Genomic DNA, 23676 nt, shown 5'->3' with positions numbered 1-23676 from the left:
CGAAATTTCTACTCCCACCAATGATGCCTGAGCCATGATTAACTTGTTCCAAAAGATAATATTCCCAAGATTTGGTGTGCCTAAAGATGTCATTAGTGATCGTGGTATTCACTTTGGTGAGAAACAACTTGATGCATTGCTTGTAAAGTATGAGGTTTCTCCTAGAAGAGGCTTGGGCTATCATCCACAAACAAGTGGCCAAGTGGAAGTATCAAACCGCGAGCTCAAGTCCATACTTGAGAAAGTTGTTGCCAAATCAAGGAAAGTTTGGAGCATGAAGCTAGATGACACCTTATGGGCCTACCATACCGCGTTCAAGACACCTATTGGTACATCACCATATAGGTTGGTCTATTGAAAAGCTTGCCATCTACCAGTTGAGATGGAGCACAAGGCATATTGGGCGGTCAAGGAGCTAAATATGGAGGCCAAGCAAAGTTGAGAGAAATGCCTATTGCAACTCAAGCATATCAAAGTTCCCGTCTTTATAAGGAGAAGACAAAAAGGTTGCATGATAAGATGATATTAAAGAAAGACTTCAAGATCGGTGATAAAGTGTTGTTATTTAATTCCCATTTCAAGCTATTTCCGGGAAAATTACGATCAAGGTGGTCCGGTCCATTTACCGTCACTAATGTCAACAGGTTCGGTTCCGTTGAACTAATAACCACCACTGGAGAAACATTCAAAGCTAATGGCCATCGTTTGAAGGTCTATCATGAGAATGTGACCGTTGGAGTTATAGAGGGGGTCACCGTGAGCCCTCTACCTATGGAAGCTTAACTCATTCAAGCTTATTACGTCGTGTGGGACGTAATATCAGCGCTTCTTGGGAGGCAACCCATGTTATATTTGTTGTTTTTTATATTTTTGTACAATTTAATGCTTTCGTCGGATTAGAAATAATTTCTAGATTAGTTGGTATTTTAATTTGTGATTTATAGGTGATTGAAGATGAGAAGAAGGCTTTATGGAGGAGTAGCACGCTTCCCCATGCAAGAAACCCCGTTCGGGGTCGTAACATTCAAAAATAGAGTAAGGAATAAGATATACGGAGTGAATAAGTCAAAGAGACAAAAGATGGTCAACCCCTGATCGGGGTGGGGTGTCCCCGATCGGGGACGTGGTATTGTATTTTCTTGGCTTTTATCATCAAACACGGGATATCCTCAACATTCTATCATTTGTTCAACATCCCGACGGTACTCCTTCTTACTTCTTCTCTCATTTTTCTTCGTTTCTCAGTCAAAATCACACCAAATACCACTTCCATCATCAAGATTTCATGGTTTGTTCATCAATATTCATCAAGAAGTAAGTTTCTACCTCATTTCTCTTTGATTTCATCCATTTAATCCCCTTTAATCCCAATTTCTCAAACCCTAGCTCAATTTGGGGGTTTTAAATTTGTCACTTATATATGCTAGAAATTGGTTTTATTGTGCTCTATTATTGTTTGTAGGATGAATTAGTTCACTAATTTGTTCTATTATGCTTGATTTGGATGATTATATGCTTGTTTTGAGATGAAATGTTCGTCATAAATTTCAGAAAATTCATGGCTCCTAAAAATTCAAGCAACCAAGGTCCTTCAAATAGGAGGAGAGATGAAGCCGAGGCATCCCATGCTGCGGAGGATGTCGAAATGCAAGAAACACCAGAATGGTATGATCCCTCTTTTCCCCAGGTCTTCTTCACTAATAAAAGGCAATGGGAAAATTGGGTTTCTTTGAGAGCCAAAGGTATGAAGGCAACCAAATTCATTAATCATGATTCCTTATAGAATATTGGTCTTGATAACCATGTTAAATATTTGTTTAAGAGTTTTGACATGAAATTTACATACACTATGAATTATAAGACTTTACCCGAACACACCCTTGAGTTCTTGAGTTCATTTGAATTTCACAAGTCCAAGAAGAAGGATTTTATTTATGGTGTAAGTTTCCGGTTGTTTAATGAAGACCATAAGATGACTCTTGGTGCATTTGCGGATATTTTTCCATTAAAACATGAGAAATTGCATGTAACATCCCCATTTATTTAGGACCCTTTAGCAAGACATTCGCAGATAAATAAAGGTGTTACCATGTCAGCTGCCTGAGGTAGTAAGTATGAAAGACAAACAATTACCAAACTACTTTAAGACGATATAACTAAATTCCCTCAAATGGTTTTATTACAAAAGTTCCGACGAGTTAAATAAATAATACAAAATACGTTTAAAAAAATTGCAGCGGAAATAAACTAAATAGTGTCTGAATTATTTAAAGTGATCTCTAGACTTTGACAAAGGTCAACGTCCCAAGCTCCCTCCAAGCATCCAGCACTTCACACAAGCTAACCTAAAATCAATCTGCTCCCCAATATTTGGTTCATCACAGGTGTTGACGAATACACAGTCAACCACGAGGTTGAGTAGAATAACTAAACAAGAATGTGAATACTACCGTGTGCCACATCACACGCCACAATCGAACCCACAACACAACCGTCTCAATGCGAATACTGCACAGGTCCACGGCCAAACCCCAACGCCACCGTGCCTGGCCGACCAAAACCGCGCAGGTCCATGACTCTTCCATATCACCATGCCTCGCCGACCAAATAATCTCAATTGCAATGCCAGTCCTCTTTCAAAATACCAGCCAACAATGATAATAACATAATTATAAGATGCTCAAGACAACAATTATAACAATATGCTCAAGATGATATAATGATCATAAGATAATGCAACCAACAACTTATCTCATGCCAACAATACATTAACAATCCATCTTATAAACAATTCACCAATTTACCAATGAGACATAGTTGAGTAGTTAACCTGCCTACCTTTAGCAATTCTTCACAAATCAACAAGTAAATTTAGAAAGCTTCTTCCACAAATCTACCACCTAATCAATCAATTAAATTATATATGATTATAAACTAATCTTATTAATGAATTTAAGATGTAAACTACCCAAAATAATCCCCCAAAACCGTCACAAACGCATCCCCCATACACGGTTGACCCGACGGTGGTCAACCCGCCAGTCAACACCTCCCCGCGGCCACGGTCCAGTCAACGGTCGCAGTCAAGGTGCGGGTCCTACGTCAAATATAAATAATTAATAAACAACTTGCCACAATTAATTAGCGTGAGATGAAAACTCCGTCTTAAGGTTGTCTCACCAAATTTCTCTTCCTCACAATTATATGTGTTGAGTTTTTGATATGGAATAAATATGATGGTGAGACATTAGCTAGGTATATATAAAAATTGGTAGGCGAAGGTGGAAGGTTCTAGGAAGTTGCATATATTAATAAACTAATGAAAATATCTAGGTAGCATAGATAACACCCAAACCACATACCACGTCCCCCTTACACGGTCTAACCCATGATCATATACGATCCAACCCGGATTTTATTTATATGTCTTCTTTTCTTTTTACGACAACAATTATTATTTATTCACATCTTATAAATTATACATTATAAATTATATTAATTAAAAATGCGGAGTGTTACAATCTTCCATCCTTAAAATGAACTTCGTCCCGAAGTTCACCACACCTGAATACCCAAACTAATCAATTAAATGATAAACGACACACACTTTAGTTAAATTACTATTATTTAAGACCAAAATTAAACGCGGTGTTATATTCTACCCCCGTAAAAGAAAAGGTTATGTCCTCGTAACCAACATACCTTAAGCAAATAAATGAGGATACTTCTCTTTTATCTCAGCTTCAACTTCCCAAGTAGCTTCCTCTACATTATGATTAGACCAAATAACTTTCACCAATGGAATCTCACTATTTCTAGTCTTCCTCATCTTTCTGTACAAAATTTCCGTAGCCACATCCACATAAGAAAAATTCTCATCCATCTCAATTGTCTCAGCTGCTAACACATGAGTAGGATCACTCACATATTTCCTTAGCTCTGAAACATGAAAAACATTATGTACTCTTTCCAAGGCTGGTGGTAGTGCAAGACGATATGCCACTTCACTAACTCTATCTAAAATCTCATAAGGCCCAATGTACATCTCACTCAGCTTTCCTCTCTTACCAAAATGCATCACTCCCTTCATTAGTGACACTTTCAACAAAACTTTATCTCCCATAGCAAACTCAATCTCACTTCTCTTCAAATATGCATAACTCTTCTGTCGATCTTGTGCAGCTCTAATCTTCTGTCTAATTACATGTACCTGCTCAACCATTTGCTGGATTAAATCCGGCCCCAGTGTCACAGCATCAGTGACATCGTCCCAGGAAACTGGACTCCTACACTTCCTTCCATACAAAGCTTCAAAAGGTGTCATACCAATGCTAGCATGATAACTGTTATTATAAGAAAACTCTATTAAATCTAACCTCTCCTCCCATGATCCTCCAAACTCCAGGACACAAGCTCTCAACATATCCTCTAAAGTCTGAATGGTCCTCTCCGTCTGTCCGTCTGTAGCTGGATGAAATACAGTGCTCATCTTTAAAGTTGTACCCATACACTCTTGCAACTCTTGCCACAACTTAAAAATAAACCTCGAGTCACGATTAGAAACGATATCTTTTGGAATTCCATGCAACTTCACAATATTTCTCACATAAGCTTTAGCCAAATCAGCCTTACTCCAAGTATCCTTCATAGGAATAAAGTGTGCAGTCTGAGTCAGACGATCTACTATCACCCAAATCATATTATTGCCCTTCTGGGTATGAGGCAAACACACAATATAGTCAATAGAAATGCTCTCCCACTTCCACTCAGGCACATCTAAACACTGTACCATACCATATGGTCTCTTATGCTCACCTTTCACCCTTTGACAAGTTAAACACCTAGAAACAAATTCAGCAACCTCATTCTTCATCCCAGGCCACGAGAACGTTTTCTTCAAATCTTTATATAACTTATCTCCTCCGGGATTCATAGAATATGGTGTAAAATGTGCTTCAGTCAAAATCTTTCTTTTCAATTTCTCATCATAAGGTACACCCCATCTCCCATTGAACTTTAACCCGTCATCCTCCACCACGTTAAACCGTGACGCCACGCCACGCCACCCTCCACAGCCGTGCGCCACCTCCCTACTCTCGGGTCTCCTTTTTGCTTATCTCTAATCTCTACATACAACTCTGACTCAGTAGTTAAGTCCTCAACTGAATCCCCTTTTCTTATCACACTAATTCCCATTTTCTCTAACTTATCTTGCAACTTCACACGCGATATAGCTGAACATTAAGCATGAATAAACTTCCTACTTAAAGCATCCGCCACTACATTAGCCTTCCCTTCATGGTAAACTATCTCCATATCATAATCCCCAATCAGCTCTATCCATCTCCTCGACCTCATATTAAGCTCTTTCTGAGTATAAATATATTTAAGACTCTTATGATTAGAAAATACCTTAAAAGTAGCTTCATACAAATAATGCCTCCACAATTTAGGAGCAAACCCAACCGCCCCTAGCTCCAGATCGTGCGTCAGATAATTTTGTTCATATGGTTTCAACTGTCTCGAAGCATAAGCTATCACTTTCCCTCTTTGCATTTGCACACATCCTATTCCATTATTCGAAGCATTAGTATATAACTCAAAATTCTCGCTCTCTTATGGTAAAGCTAAGATAGGAGATGTGGTCAAGTGCTCCTTAAAGGATAGAAAAGCCGTCTCACAACTCTCATCCCACTTAAACTATTCTCCTTCCTCATCAATGCAGTCAAAGGCTTAGCTACCTTAGACAAATCTTTCAGAAATCTTCTGTAGTAACCAGCCAACCCCAGAAAACTTCTCATGTCCGCCACATTTTTCGGCCTTTCCTAGCTAGACACCGCCTCAATCTTACCTGGATCAACTGACACTCCCTCTTTTGACACCACATGCCCTAAAAATGCTACCTTATCCAACCAAAACTCACATTTACTCAATTTAGCATATAAATTATTCTCTCTCAAGGTCCACAATACAATTCTCAAATGTATCTCATGTTCCTCTTTATTCTTAGAATACACCAATATATCATCAATAAAGACGACAACAAACTGATCATGGTAAGGATTAAACACATTATTCAACAAATCCATAAATACTGCAGGCGCATTAGTCAAACCAAATGGCATAACCACAAATTCATAATGCCCATACCTCGTCCTAAATGCCGTCTTAGGAATATCCTCCTCCGTAATTCTCAACTGATGGTAACCCGACCTTAAGTCGATCTTAGAGAAAACTCCAGCTTCACTCAGCTGATCAAATAAATAATCAATTCGAGGCAAAGGGTACATATTCTTAATCATCACATTATTCAACTCCCTATAATATATACACAATCTCATGCTCCCATCCTTCTTCTTAACAAATAAAACTGGTGCGCCCCAAGGTGATACACTTGGCCTCACATAACCCTTATCTAGCAACTCCTCTAACTGCTTCTTCAACACCTTCAACTCCTTAGGCCACATTCTTTAAGGTGCTTTAGAAATGGGTCCCAGCCCAGGTTTTAATTCAATATTAAAATCTACATCTCTCTTTGGTGGCAAACCTGGAATCTCCTCAGGAAACACCATGAAACTTACTCACCACAGGAATCTCTCCTGCGCCCTTCCCTTCCTTATGCAGGTCCCTCACGTGACACAAGATCAACTCTCCTCCCTTCCTCAAACACGGATTCAAGGTAATTGTTGATATAAGTCTCACCTTTGGTCTCACCACGAATCCCCTGTAAGACACCCTTACTCCCTTTGGTCCCTGCAAGGATACTTTGTTTTGATGACAATAAAAAAAGGCTCTATTTTTACTCAACCAATCCATCCCCAAGATAATATCAAAACCACCCAAAGGAAATTCTCTTAAGTCCATGTAAAATAAAACCTCCCCGATAAGAATATTTATATTTTAATATAATTTGGTACAAGATATCGACTCCCAAGAAGATATTGTTACTTCATCTTTTTTTACTACTGGGTCAACTAATTACAACACTTTAACATGGTCAATGAATATAAATGAGTTGGTTGCTCCCGAATCAAATAAAACATAAGGTAGCTTAGAATTGATTAGAAAAGTACCCGAAACCACATGCGCATCTCCCTCAGCAGCCTTTTTTCCCATCATGAACAATTTACCATTATTCGTCGCGCTGCCCTACACCGTTGATGCTGACGTCGTGCCCTGCTTTATGGTGCTGTTCTGGTTCTCTCCATTTCCATTGCCTTGATTGTTGTTGAAGCGATTCTGAAAGTTGTTATTGTTGTAGCTTCTTTGATTATTCCATAACCCATTAAAACGATTGCTTCCATAGCTCGGTGCTGGTGTCTTGAACCCAATTAAATTTCCACCACCAAATCCTTCTCTCATACTATTCCTCCTCAAAGTAGTCCTACACTCAACGATCTTATGCCAAATGTACCACATCTATAGCACTGTGGCATGCTTAGACCGCTCGCCCCACTCATCACCATGCTGTTACCGAACCCGCCACCACTCACGGCTACTCCCGTAGAGAATGACCGGTATTGATTGTAATTCTGCTTCTTGCTTCCTCCTTCTCCCTTACTAGTAGTCTCTGCCTTCCTCTTTTCTCCCTTTTCTTTGTTTTCCTCTTTCATCATATCAACAATTCTCTCAACATGTCCCGCTCTTTGATAGACTTCCTCTACATTACTTGGCTCCCTAGCTGCAAGTCTCTTTCTGATACGCGTAGTTAAACCGTTCTCAGACCTCAAAGCCAACACCTCCTCTCCATAGTTTAAGTCTGACACATACTCAACTAGCTCCATAAATCTGTTATGATAGTCTTTTATTGTCATCATTTCCGTCATCTTAAATGCATCAAACTCCAACCTCATGCTACTCTGAACATGCTCAGGTACAAACACACCTCTCATGGTATCCTTAAAGACCTCCCAGGTAACATAAGGTTCATAACTCTCTCGCCAAACTTCCCTTATCACTACCTTATTACGATTCCACCATAACCCAGCATTTCCTTTCAAGTAGTGAGCAGCCTGATCCACCTGCATCTCTTTAGGGTAGTTTAACAGTTCAAAGAGGTTGTCAAACTCCCTATACCAATCTCCCAGCAAGGACGGTTCACCTAGTCCATCGTACTTCATCGGATTATGACTAGCAATTATAGCACTCATCTTAACATGATCCATCATTGCAGTCTTTGATTTCAAAGCAGCTGTTAAAGCATCATTTGTTGCAATAAGCATATCAATCTCTTCCTGTGACATAGCTGTGGATGTCGCTCTCTTTGGTGCCATTTTTGGGTTCTAATAAGAATAAAGAAGAAACATAAGTTTCCGTTTTAAAAGAATTTCCTAGCATAAGGTATAAGATAAAATTCCTGCATACAAAACAATGTGTGATTGGTCGAGCTGGTCTTGCCCGACCAACCACCGTGACACTTCATAGCCGCGGCCCACTTAAGGCCTTCCTCCACTTTTGCTCAAATTAATTATTCGTTACACATTCTTAGTCTTTAATTCATGCAATTTCATAATTCTATGCTTATAGGTTCAGGGCAACACATACCGCATATATCTAGACATGAAACTTCTAAGCATGAAATTCACGTATATACAATCAATTCATTAAAGATGCAATAATTCAACTATTCATATTTCTCCAATTTATGCCATTCATGATATGCCAAGAAAATTTTCATGCGTAATTATGCCACAAATTAAAACAAGCTTAAAACAAAATTCAACGCACTGTGACTGCCGTCTCATAGGCCACACACTTCTCCTTTCTCATCCGTCTCAAAATTTCTTATCTTTTGTTCTCATCCTGCAAATAACGTTAGTACCTTTCACAACTTCAGGACATAATTAGGCCCTTAAGATAAAGCATCCACGCTAACTACCCCTCTTTCATAACCTTCCTCGAGGTGATCAACTCAAAACTGAAAAGCGCCAGATCAAGGATGTCTCCCTAACCTAAGAAAAGGGCTCCTAAATAGTTTCTACCCCGGGTTCATTTTATTAGACGCATCCTAAGTTCATTAAATTCATTTGTTTAGGCCTTAAGAACGTTCGCTCTGATACCCCTTTGTAACATCCAATTTATTTAGGAGCCTTTAGCAAGACATTCCTAGATAAATAAAGGTGTTACCATCTCAGTTGCCTGAGGTAGTAAGTATGAAAGACGAACAATTACCAAAGTACTTTAAGACAATATAAACAAAGTGCCTCAAATGGTTTTATTACAAAAGTTCCGACGAGTTAAATAAATAATACAAAATACGTTTAAAACAACTGCAGCGAAAATAAACTAAACAATATCTAAATAATTTAAAATGATCTCTAGACTCTGACGAAGGTCATGTAAGATTCATTAACCTCTTATTAGACATTTCTAATAACTATTAAAGTTTAGTTTAGTCATAAACTACCAAGATCTTATGCATGCATAACAATAAAATGCAAAGTAAGAAGAAAACCGATCTACTTACAATGAGGGCCGAAATGGGTATACTAATTTGGTGGTCGTGTTCCCTCGTGGGGTTTAGTTTTCAGTACTTGTCGTTAGGATCACCTAGACCAAAACACAATTTATAACTTCACCAACAACTCTACAATTAGTAAAGGGCAAATAAAGGTCGGATCCCAAGGGACGGGAATTGAGATGAGATTTCTATTGTAACTAGTGGTGTCTTAAGGGTGTCACAATTGGGGTTTGAAGTAGAAGATCACTAAACTAAATAGCAATGAAAGTAAACAAGCAAGATGAATTAAAAGGGATGTAAACAATTGATAAAAGGCACTAGGGTGTCATGGGGTCATACGGGATTCATGGTAATTGATCATACAAACATATTCTCAAGTTATAAGCAAGCAATTATTGTTGTGATGGATCGAGTTGGTTTATATCTTACAATCCTAGGAAAGTTTGGGTCCCGGAGCCGAATCGATTAGATTGTACAACACCTACAAGTCGACTTAATCTTCCCTACTCAACAATATGCATGGTCTAATGAGACTCGAGTTGGGTTATATCTTACAAGTCTCATTGAAAAGATAAGTGATGGGTAAAAAATGCAAGGATTCATAGGCTCACATTTCATCAAACATAACATGTGCATAAGTTGAGATCACAAGAAGCAAGCAAATAAACTATGAAAGCATATTAATTTAAGCATGAATCATTCCCCATGTTGGTTTCCCCTAATTACCCATTAACCCTAGCTAAGGAAACTACTCACTCATTATCATGTTGAACATGCTAGCAAGGTTGTCAATCATACCAACAAAGTGAAACATGATGAATAAATGAAAGTGATTAACAATAATTAAAAAGGGATTAAGAGGATTATACCTACTAATGATTCCAACAATAAAGCAAAGAATAAAAGAAGTACTTGATGCTTGATTGGAAGGTTGTCAATCTCCCAATAATAACCCAAATAATCTTCAATTACCCAAAATAAAGGATGAACAAGAGAGAGATTAAGGAAATAAAACTTGTATTAAGACTTGATTAAATGTTGATTACAAGATTAAAGAGAGATTTGATTGATATTAACTACACTAAAGATTGCTAAGAAAAACATGCTCTTCTAATTAGACTAATGGGGTATTTATAGTGGGGATTAGGTGCATGAATTAGGGTTAACTAAGGGCTTAAATGACGATTAAATCCCTTGTTGAGGAATCGCCGGTCTCTTAAGGAGACTCCGGTCTCTAGAAAAAGATGTGCATCCTTCCTTGAAGCTTGAAGAAGACGAAATAGGACTGTTTAGGAATCTGGGCGTCTTTAGCACGGGACGGGCGGATTTGGCAGCTTCTGGACGGGCGTCCAGAAGGGAAAGATGGGCGTCTTTGGGTGGTTTGCCCGGGCGTCCAGCTGAGGAAGACGCACTGGTTGTGGGTGAGGGACAGGCGTCTTCTAGGCAATCCGCACGGATTGTCAGGTAGTCTCGTTCCTTCTTCTTTTCTTCCTTTTTTCTTCATAAAATCCTTGAGGATTCCTCGGGGATGCAAGGATCTTTTCTCATCATTGCCCATCTACTATAGTATGTACAAAGGCCTTCTAATCTTGTCTCTCCTTGATGCTTGGTCATTGAATTCAATTAATTTAGCCTTATTTTGCCATGAAAATGCAAGGTTTGCACTCCTTTCCTTCCATTGACACAAAACCTCATAGAATATGCAAAACAAAGAACTAAAGACAATAAATGACCCAAATATGCACTAAAAAGCATGGGAACAAGGCTAATTCGGGGACTAAATATGCTCTAATTATGGTCACATCAAATATCCCCAAACCGAACCTTTGCTCGCCCCGAGTAAAGAGGTAACAAAGACTAGGACCATTATTTAAACTAACCTAATAACATAGCCGATATGAGACAATTAGCGGGTCTCACTCCGCCCCTTCAACTCACAACAAGACAACCATGAGGTAGGATGCATTCTTGCAAGGCAAGGTGGGTCTTGCCAAAATGGCGACACATCCAAACATTAAGCACACAAAACAAGTAATGGATGCATCTACAAAAGAATAGCCACATTCCTCATCTAAGTGGCGGAAATTATCTACAAGGGAAGCAATTCAAGGGTACACACTTCTTCATAGATGCAATTTCTTCAAACTACTAAGCCTATAAGGATACCAATAAATCACCTCCAAGTTGTGTCAAGCTAGGGTACCTTTGTCCTCAATCGTTAAATGCTTTTGTCAAGAATAGACTCTCTATGGTGTTAGAAACACTGGAGGATCGCGGAATTCCCCCTCTTGCCTAGACAAGAAGAAGGGCCGTCCCCTCTCTACCATGCACAAAAATGGATACGATGGATAAAGGGACCAATAGTAATTGAGTTTCATTTGGGAGTTTGCTTTTGTTGTTGCTTTTCCCCCCAATTTCTTGTGGCATTTGACATTTGAGACCACTTTCTTGCCATTTCTTTTTGATTTTTGGCATTTCAACACTTGACAACTTTCAACTTTTCTTTGCATTTCTTTTGAACATTTTCAAAGTCGCCCCATATGTAGCGAGGGTGGCTTATATTTGAAGCTTTAGGAGTTCTATTTTTGCTCCTCTTTTCTTTTGATGCATTTTTTTTCCAAACTTTCTTTCACTTTTCATTTCATTGAACTCAAATTGATTTCTTTTTGTGCCCATTCCCTTTGATGACAAAAATGTGGTAGAACATGGATGAATGATGGTTGCATGGTTTCAAGGGTCACCTTGGAATAAACGGTAGCCAAGGAGTTATCACACCACAAGGTACTCTTGACTAGGCCTTAATCCATGGGTCAAAGGATACTAGCATGACACATCCTAGGGTGTTTTACAAGTATTCTAACAAGCAAAGTCTTAAGAAGAAAAAACATATAATAGGGCCTATATACACTTGTCAAACTTCCCAAGTAGACGGTTTCGCAAAATTTTCCTAACATGCAACTACATGCCATGATGCAACTAGCATATAAACATCCTAACGCAAATGATTTTACCAACTAATATGACATATAAACGAAATGCAAGTCCTAAATTCACATTGTTATACCGCATCAATCAAAATAAAGCCACAAAGTCATTAACATAAAGAAGAAAAAGGAGATTGGAAAGATCATACCATGCGGTCTTCAATGATCCTCATGTCTCGGATGTGGCGTAGTCAATCAATGTGAACAAGGATAAAACAAACACAAAATATACAACAATATATACATGACTACACTACAAAGGAAATGAACTTGTTTTTGGATTTTCAAATTTTTCAAATTTTTATGGTTTTTCGAAATTTTTTGATTTTTTTTTTGGATTTTTGAATAAAAGTTAAGTTAGAATTCCCCATCCCCACACTAATATGGGCATTGTCCTCAATGACCAAAATGATGGGAAATTATGCAAACATGATGCATGATTTCTACACTAAATGCAAGCTACACTAATCTACACTACATGATGCATGGGTTTTTGTTTATGACGGAGAGCGTAATTTAGATTACCTCCCGTTGCATATGCATGTACTTCCCCAAACCGAGATAGACATTATTTCTAATGTCCTAAAGTTGGGGTAGTTTATGCACACAAGATGCAATGCATGAAACTAAATTGGCATTTTGGATTTTCAAAAGTGGGAACAATGAAATAAGAACACCTCAATGGGATCGAGGTGTTAGTCCTCTATGTTGCTAGGACTCTCCAACCATGATCAAGATAATATAAATAAAACAAAGAAAGAAGTGGACAAATCTCAAGAGGGTAGGAGCCTCCAAAGCTTGCTAATCTTCCACCATATCATCATTGTCGTCATCTTCCTCAATAGAAGTGGACTCATCTCCACTTTCCTCTTCACTTCCTTGCTCACTTCCTTCATCATCCTCTTCTTCGTCTTCATTAGCCTCTTCATTAATGCTATCATCAACAACCTAATCACCGACAACCTCATCGCCACCCGGAATCTCACCCCTAGATGCACTTGGAAAGAAGACCTCCCTATCTGCCCAACTAGGCAAAGGACATGAAGGATCAAGTAGTCCTTGCCTAGCTAAATGAAGTAGGGGTGGATATTGGGCTAAGTATGCATCTTCCCGATCCTTAAAAGCTTGTTTGTGCATCTCCTGCATAAGTAGAGTCATGTAGTCTTTGCTTACTTTAACACCTTCGGGTTTGAACTCTTGATACTTGAATGGATAGGGTGGTGTGACAATGGAGGAGGAGGGCATTTCAATTTCACCCCTTTGTTGACGGATGATGTATTCGGCTTCTTTTGAGAGGGGAAGAAGGTAGTTGGTCCGATGGACACTCAAACGGCATATCTTGGAAGGCAAAGTAAAAGATCTAGCCTCATTGGTGAGCCACCCATATTTGGTGTCAAGAGGGTTATGAGGGACCCACTTGTACTTGTTAATCATGGCATTCATGTCAATGAGATAACCCCCATTTTTCGCCACATACTTGTTATCCTTGTTGAAATTTGGATCAAAGTACTTAGCCAAAAGAGTGACTAGACCTCCATTTACAATAAAAGTGGTGCCTTGCTTTCCACAATCAACATTTAGCCATCTTTCCATCAAAAGCCTTAGAGAATTGTAAGGCTTGGTGAATTCCCTTCCAATATTTAAGGCCGACTCAAGTAGAACACAATCGAGCTTGGTAAAGTGGTTAGTGTCTTTTCTTGCAATGATAGTATTCCCGATGACCTTGTGCCATACTCTAATGCCCGGATGGTGGACTAATAGAGCACGACTTGCATGATAGTTCTCAAATTTCCTCCCGGAAATCACCTCCCAAAGAGGAGCGGGGTCATACTTTTCGGGATTCTTGTAATAACTAGGTGAATAACTAAGACCCAATGCTTTACCCAATTCATCAAAGGTGATGCGTCTACTCACATTAGCAAGGCGGAACTCGATGTTTTCTCTAGTCTCTACCTTAGTAACTTTCAAAGAACTCAAGAATTCTAAGGTAAGGGAGAGGTATGTCAATTCTCTTGTAGCAAATAATTTTCCCAACCCCATGGCTTCAAAGAAGGCTTTTGTTTGTTCAAGGACACCCAATTTGTTCAAGGCATCTTCACATATGAATTTGGTGGATATAAAGGATTTTCTAGCATACTTGGCAAATGTATCCCTATGGGAGTTAGAAACGAAAATTACCTCCGGATAGTTTGATAATTGAGCAATTTCCGGAGTTGTTGATGTTGTTGCTTCCAAGGGAGGTTGTTGTTGTTGAACTTCCAAGTTTGAACTAGCTACCACCATAGCCAATGAGGCTTTCTTTGGTTGAAGACACTTTTGTCTTGTCGAGAGTGCCTTTTGAAGGAAATGTATATTCATATACATATTTAACATACTCATATATGTCTAATTAATTTGTCATAAATTAAAACGGATCTTATGCATGCAAACATTAATAAAAGAGAAGAGAAATAATCTCCTTACATTGAAGTATTTCGGCTATTTGGGCACAAAAGAGATCACCTTTCTCTTTTGTTCTTGAGCTTATTCCAATGGAAGAATGAAGATCTAAGTGTAAGATCTCTCCCTATGCTTTATACCCAAGGCTCCTCTTAATTAAAATTAATATTACAAGTACTAGTTATAATATTAAATTTAGAAGAAAATTGAACCAAAAACTTTATAAAAACCCTTATGTGTTTTCGGTTTTAGAGAGAAGAAGAGAGGATTTTATTTCTCTAGAAAATCTCTATTTTGATGATGGAATTAGAATGAATACACTACTAAACATTTTTAGTGTTATTAGGTGGAAAAATAGGAAAAACAATGATGGCATTTTTCTTCCCAAAACCGTGTAAGAGGAGAAGGAAAAAGAAGCCAATGCATAGAGAAATTGTTCTTCACAAGGAACAATAGGTTTGCATGGCTAGGGATGCCTTTAATCATTGTGTTTTCCACTAATTATAAACAACATATAATTAGCTAAACACCTTCTAATTTTTGGCCCTTTGCATAATATGGTGTCCATATTATTTTTGTCAATTGTCTATATGTTACATGTCACATGTCACATATATTTGTTTATGTATTTTTATCATATTAAAAATCAACGTATTAATAAAAATACGTCACATACAAAAATTGACTTAGTAATTTCATAATTACTTGTGCCAAAAATTTTACCAATTTATAAATCACAACATATTGTATTTATATCAATTCATTCAATTTAATTGTTACATTAAACAATTTATTTCATCCGAGTAATTATACAATTTAATTACTCGGACCGTATCTTATTTAATCACATTTCAATATGATACGTAAATTTTACTTCCAAAATCGTCCGTCAATTTTCAAGTAATTTAATTAACTCGTAACATTATACGATTAATTAAATAATCAATTAAGAGTATTGCCCTTTAGGTATGACCTAGGGGGTCAATCGATCACCACCGTCACACGACGACGATGTGTCAAACTCTAGTCACCAATCATTACCGATATATGTTGACCAGGTTGACAAGAATAATATTACTTCCCAATTGTATTCATTTTAATGAGACTTAAACATGTGATCATCATGATCAACAATCGTGATCGCATTATTGTCGGAGGACACATATTCCAACAATCTCCCACTTGTCCTCGACAAGTGTGCGTCACCAATTCTCTTGTCCTATTACTATCTCCCACTCAATGCAAGGTGTCTTTCAGGTCGTACTTGCAAGTGATCATATCGAGAGTGGTTTCCTCGATCTGGAGAATAACTGATTGACCGGATTTATCCACTCTGGATGCCATCCGAGCGTGGCCACGCATTTCCAGTTCATTACTCCTCGAGTGGCCCCGAGATATTGTTATAACCCCGACTAGGGGTGGACAATTCCTATCGCACTCATTCCCTTCGACTAGCCACAGCCATCATAACCCAAAATATGCCCATTTGACCCCATTTACGAAGGTCGTAGTAACACAAATCAAAGTTAATCTGAAATCGTGCCATCTTAGGCGAATAGTCTTTAGTCAAAAGAATCGACTCATTTGAATACTATAGTAGCTCTCGCCACGACCAGGCTATATAAATTTGCAGAACTCTATAAGCGGTCATAAGGCCCGACAAAATGTTCCTAACAATCCGCCTATGTGATCGACTAGTCATCACACATGACTCTATGGCACTTGAACTTGCCATCAATCGCATCACACTCTAGTCACTTCGAGACGTCACCTCATATAAGTAACTATGGGCATAAACAATGTTAATCCATGTTCACTTTAACGGGGTTCAATTGTCTCCACAACCCGTTTGGATATAACAATGTACCAAGTGAGTTAATAATAACTCAAACGACAAATGTCGACATCACACTCGGGTAGTCAATATCATATTACAACCTTGTGATGTTTATCATAAGTGTAAACACTTATCGATTGCAATAGAAGTTTAACATCCCATGTGTCCACGTGTTCAAACTTCTTACACTTGCAATTTCCTTCACATTCATGTTCTCATACCATGAATTTTACCAAGCATACATCAAGGTTCTCGACCTTGGTTTTGGTTCTTTAACTTGAAAGAACTTTCTTATCGATCATCTCATAATGAACGAATTTGTGATGAATAATACAACTTGTACCGATCAAGTATTCCATCCACACACAATGCACTAGGTATATGTTTTGTAGAATCTTGTAACAATTGACAAGATTATTAGCTTAGTACTTCTCACAAGTCCTAGCTTTATTAGGAAAGATTGTTTTGAATAACCTCTTATTTAACCAAGTATCTTTCCAAAACTTCTCATTTCTCTTTCTGGGCTTGAAAGATTTGGGATTCTCATAAATCCTCATATGTGCTCGGATTTTCTACAATATGTGCAAACTCTTGACACACAATAGAACATCCGTCAATCATCGAAATCGCTCATCGGATTCTACTCGAGAATTCATGACGCTTCTATTATGGCTCACCAAGTCAATCATCATGCTCTTATGCATATGATTCATAATTGGACATGTACATGATTATTCTAATGGCGGAAACATTAGTTACTAATAATCATGAGATCAACCGTTCATAGGTTCAATGAACTACCATGACTTGCTAATGGTAATCCCATTTTCATTCATACGAATAACCTACGCGTATGTTGATGTGATGTGTATCTCTTAATACTAATCCAACATCCCATGATGTAATTGGATTCATCATTGTCCATTTTCATCCAGAATTGAAAACTCAAAAGCTTCTTTATGAAAGAAGATATTAGCTCGTCATTCTTTAATGAGTAATGAGTTTTATACATTCAAGGATGATAGCTCCCACTAAATTCTATGTCTTCACATGAGAATTTCCTAACTCCCACTCAATTCTACATATTTCGAGATGACTTCTTAATCGAAATTTGTCAAGAATATAAATATAAATTGCTTTGCCAAGTTACTAGGATAAAACCATATATGTTCCCATCATATCCTTTCAAAAATGCCTATTTTGAAGTGGTCTCATCTCAACCTTACGGAAAGAGATTTTAAATCTCTAACACACTCATGTCATAATGATGTGTAGCAATGTCATTATTCAAATACAAATAATATTTAGAATAGGTCCTTCGGAATACCCTTTCGGAAGGAGGTTTAACCATTTCATAGGGAGGTTAAACAATGACATTTGCGGTTAAAACGTTGGCTATTGAAGATATCGGAATATCAATCTTTGCAACTTGATCATAACTAGTATGTTACTATGATTCATTTAGGCTCTTAAGTAAAACTCATGATTGAAACTATTGGTCAAATGATTCATAACCTTAGTCAAAAGCTTGTTAAGACTTTACATTAGTCATTATTCTTCCAAAACTTCTTTTGGTCTCCTCGTGTAGTTATCTTGAGAATAAACTCTTATGATTATTCCACTTGGTCTCTTAAGTCATTTAGAACTAACTTGAGACTATAGATCTCATCTATTTGGTATACTATGTAAATAGATATACCTTCATTCAAATCATTCTTTCTTGCGTAGATCTTCATTTACACAAGTACACAATTATATCTTGCCTTGTGTGTTGTGTCCTCATTTTTCTCCCACTCTATCTTTAGAATGAATACACTAAACATTCAAAGATAGCATATGAGACACAAATTAATGATGTTGAAGTATAAGGAGGACTACCTCATAGGTTGACTAATTGTTATAGATTTCATATGTGTACTTGGTGGTTGACATACCTTTAAGAGAGTTCATAGACTCAAAATCACTTCATTAATGATCATACACAAGCCTTAAGCATGTGGACATATAATGAAACCAAGTCACTATCATTCAAAATACAAACCATTATCCAAAATACCTTTCCATGTCGAACACGGAAACTTGAAGTTCTAAAATTCAAAACATAACTTAAAATAAGACAATGAAAAACAAAGCTCCATAAAAGCTATCCTTAGCTTCTTCATGGTTTCTTATGCTTGCTTTTCTTTTCCTTTGTCTTTGCTTGGTGGCGGCCCTATTTACAATAAAAAGGGAGATACATTATCACAACTTTGCATCATAATACCATAGTTGAATTTTGAAACACAAAAGAAGGTTAGTCATTTACCTACTGGAGTGATCTTTCCAGTTTTGATATCACCAAGGTATTTGGAACAATTCCTCTTCCAATGTCCCATGCCATTACAATAATGGCATTTGTCAAGAGGACCCTTCTTGACTTTGGAGGTGCTAGCTTCACAAGACTTAGCTTTGGTGAATGTGGGAGCTTGCTTTTTACCCTTTCTTCCACTCTTCTTGAACTTCCCCTTACTCTTTGCGCTTATCTTAAGCACATCCTTGGGAGGGTTCACATTTAACCCCATGTCCCTCTCGGCTTGCACAAGTAACTTGTGCAACTCCTCAAGAGACATATCCTTGTCTTGCATGTTGAAATTCACCCGGAATTGCACATATGCCTTAACTTTAGACAAGGAGTGTAGAATCCTATCTACGATGAGTTCTTTGGGGATTTCAACTTTTTGAATTTTCAAGGTCTCGACAAGCTCCATGAGTTTGAGCACATGAGGGCTAACCTTTTGGCCCTCTTTGAAGTCGAGATCAAAGAATGCCGCGGCCGCCTCATATTGGACGATCCGCGGAGTTTGTGAAAACATGGTCACAAGTTTGGAGTAAATCTCATTAGCATTGCCCATTTTGAAGGCTCTCCTTTGGAGTTCCGCCTCCATCGCAAATATTAAGACATTTTTCATTGCGGCGGACTCCTTTTGGTAAGCCTCATAGGCTTCCCTAGTGGCCGCGGTGGACCTAGTGGTGGGCTCGGGTGGAGAGGCCTCGGTAAGGTAACGAAGCTTGTCGTCACCTTCGGCGGCTAATTTGAGTTGGGCATCCCACTCGGAGAAATTTGACCCATTCTTTTCAAGTTTACATCGATCCATGAAGGATCGGAGCCAAGATGAAGTAGCGAGTGGTGTAGCATTAGGAGTTGGTGTTGCCATTTGTTATGAAAAAGAAGTGGTCTACAAAACAAAATATAAGGAGTAAAACAATTGTCGTTTTAATAATACTCGTAAAAATGTATGATTTAAACAAGTTATAAGCATTTTTCTAGTGACCTCTACCCAACTAGAATAAATGATTCCAAGACCCAAATTCATATCGACTTAGGCACGGTAGGGCCGATTCATCCTTTATCAATATAACTCGGTGGATTAACGCTTAATCGATTCTACTTTTAGAACTCTTGGTCGATAATATTACATTAACTTTTATCTTTAGCCCAAAACACATTTGACAAGGGCACGGTAGGGCCGATACATCCCTTATCAAAAACTTTTGTTGAGGTCAATCCAAATTTCGAATAAATGTGTCCATGATCCAAATCCATATCAACTTGGGCACGGTAGGGCCGATACATCCCTTATCAACATGAATTCGGTGGATTAACATTCATCACCCACTTCCCCTACGTAACAAGGTTTGTACCCCGGTAGGGCCGAGTGCACTCCCTCGCGAAATAGGTTTTCATGGTTTCTACTATTTGGTAAGGCTATGTCTCAATTGTTTGTTTTAGCGAGAGGTCATGTCAATTTATTATCTATCACGTTTTAAGTGAACTAAAGCGGTGAACTACGATAATTCTAATTGACACGGTCGATAAACTCGATAAAATAAGACAATGCATGTTTAGTTATGGCGATTTAGCGATGCATGTGACATAAAATAAAATGCAAGCATAAAGATAAATAAATCCTAGTATGGCCTTTCCTAAAATAGAAAAACTATTAATCTATTACATATTCGGAAACCAACTCCATTGGTCCCTTGAACTTCGGTTGTGGCACGCATCTCGAGGTAACACCGTCTTTATGTATCGTCATTCTTGAAGAAATCCGTCTTTTGGAACTCCGGAATGAATAAAAATACATAATAAATTACATAATTTCCTATTATACATTTGTAACTAGAATAAAATAAATCTATTAAATATTACAAAACGGTGATACGAGATCACAATAAAAATTACAACCGAATCGATATTCCCATACATTTCGGGAAATACCAATTAAAATCTAAGGCCATACTAAGTAAAATTACATAATTCAAAATTACATAAATTAAAAATTATGACAATCATAAAGAAAATGCAGCATTATATTATGTATGAACATGCTCAATTTTATGCTAAATCGCCTTTTAATTAGCCAATATCGTATATTACTCGGTTTTTACGGATTTGCGTGATTTCAACATTTTATAATCACAAAAATGCACAAACTCATATTTATGCATAAGTTAATTACCCTAACCTTTTAGGACTCAAAATATAGTCTCCACTAGTAATTTGACCATAATTAACTTTTATTTACAAAATTGTTCATAAATGGACAAAAAATTACAAAAATAAGCTATTAAACTTCAAATAAATCCAAAAATTTCAAATAAATTCAAAATTTGAAATTTAAATTCATGAACATTCTGGAAAAATTCCATGACACTCATAATGTTCAAAATCTTAGGTTAAAAAAATTTCGAAATTTTTCCGGAAAAACAATGTTGCGGTTTATCGATATTTAATAAAATAATCATAAAAACATGGAAAAATTATTTTCATTAACTTTTTAATCTTAGATCTGAAAAATATAATAAAATGCAACATTAGACGTTTTTCCTAAGTCATAGGTTATGTTTTATTAATTTTCAACTAATAATGTCACTATTTATGCCATTTTTCTTCAAAAATTCATAAATCATGCTAAAAGACTTCTTTATAGCCAATTATTTTACACACATCTTGTAAAATTGCATGTGACAACATATTAATTTTCTATGACCAGATTCGAAATTTAACTCATATTAACCTATTTTTCTCTTAAATTCATATTTAATAATGAAAAATTCATTTTTCGAGCATAACAAGTGCAAAAATTATGAAAAATTACAGGTTATCTCAAAATAATATATGTGATAACATATCCAAATATCAACTTAAAATTCGAAGTATAGCTAATTTTCGACCAAAAATGACATTTTTACTCATAAAATCACATTTAAATGTCATTATTATTATATATGAACAATAAAAATCCGAAAAATTAACCCAAAAATCCTAAAACACTTTAGCACCAGAAATATTAACATGCATGTAATTATTTCGTGATATATCATAATAACACAAATTTTACAAGTTTTATTTTGTTATTCATATAACTCGGAAAAACTTTTAACCAATTTGCATGCAAACAACCGTGGCTCATGATACCGATTGAAGGAAATGTATATTCATATACATATTTAACATACTCATATATGTCTAATTAATTTGTCATAAATTAAAACGGATCTTATGCATGCAAACATTAATAAAAGAGAAGAGAAATAATCTCCTTACATTGAAGTATTTCGGCTATTTGGGCACAAAAGAGATCACCTTTCTCTTTTGTTCTTGAGCTTATTCCAATGGAAGAATGAAGATCTAAGTGTAAGATCTCTCCCTATGCTTTATACCCAAGGCTCCTCTTAATTAAAATTAATATTACAAGTACTAGTTATAATATTAAATTTAGAAGAAAATTGAACCAAAAACTTTATAAAAACCCTTATGTGTTTTCGGTTTTAGAGAGAAGAAGAGAGGATTTTATTTCTCTAGAAAATCTCTATTTTGATGATGGAATTAGAATGAATACACTACTAAACATTTTTAGTGTTATTAGGTGGAAAAATAGGAAAAACAATGATGGCATTTTTCTTCCCAAAACCGTGTAAGAGGAGAAGGAAAAAGAAGCCAATGCATAGAGAAATTGTTCTTCACAAGGAACAATAGGTTTGCATGGCTAGGGATGCCTTTAATCATTGTGTTTTCCACTAATTATAAACAACATATAATTAGCTAAACACCTTCTAATTTTTCGGCCCTTTGCATAATATGGTGTCCATATTATTTTTGTCAATTGTCTATATGTTACATGTCACATGTCACATATATTTGTTTATGTATTTTTATCATATTAAAAATCAACGTATTAATAAAAATACGTCACATACAAAAATTGACTTAGTAATTTCATAATTACTTGTGCCAAAAATTTTACCAATTTATAAATCACAACATATTGTATTTATATCAATTCATTCAATTTAATTGTTACATTAAACAATTTATTTCATCCGAGTAATTATACAATTTAATTACTCAGACCGTATCTTATTTAATCACATTTCAATATGATACGTAAATTTTACTTCCAAAATCGTCCGTCAATTTTCAAGTAATTTAATTAACTCGTAACATTATACGATTAATTAAATAATCAATTAAGAGTATTGCCCTTTAGGTATGACCTAGGGGGTCAACTGATCACCACCGTCACACGACAGTAATGTCAAACTCTAGTCAGCCAATCATTACCGATATATGTTGACCAGTTGACAGTAACAATATTACTTCCCAATTGTATTCATTTTAATGAGACTTAAACATGTGATCATCATGATCAACAGTCGTGATCGCATTATTGTCGGAGGACACATATTCCAACACCTTTGCCTTAGGTGTCTTTGTTGATCCTTTTGTCCTTGCCATTGATGAAAATAACAAGAAAAGAGTGAAAATCTTCAATTTCCAAGTATACCCAAATCGATTTTAAGATGAAAGGCTTTGCCTTTGTAATTCAAGAATCGACTCAAAGGTTGAAGATTTTGGTGCTTGGTTTGATTTTTGTTGGAAAAGGAGTGATTAATTGTTGTTAAAAGAAAGTTTG

The sequence above is a fragment of the Silene latifolia genome, chromosome 9 (genome assembly GCF_048544455.1).
Source record: "Silene latifolia isolate original U9 population chromosome 9, ASM4854445v1, whole genome shotgun sequence".
Lineage (NCBI taxonomy): Eukaryota > Viridiplantae > Streptophyta > Magnoliopsida > Caryophyllales > Caryophyllaceae > Silene > Silene latifolia.
This window is presented reverse-complemented; position numbering follows the sequence as displayed.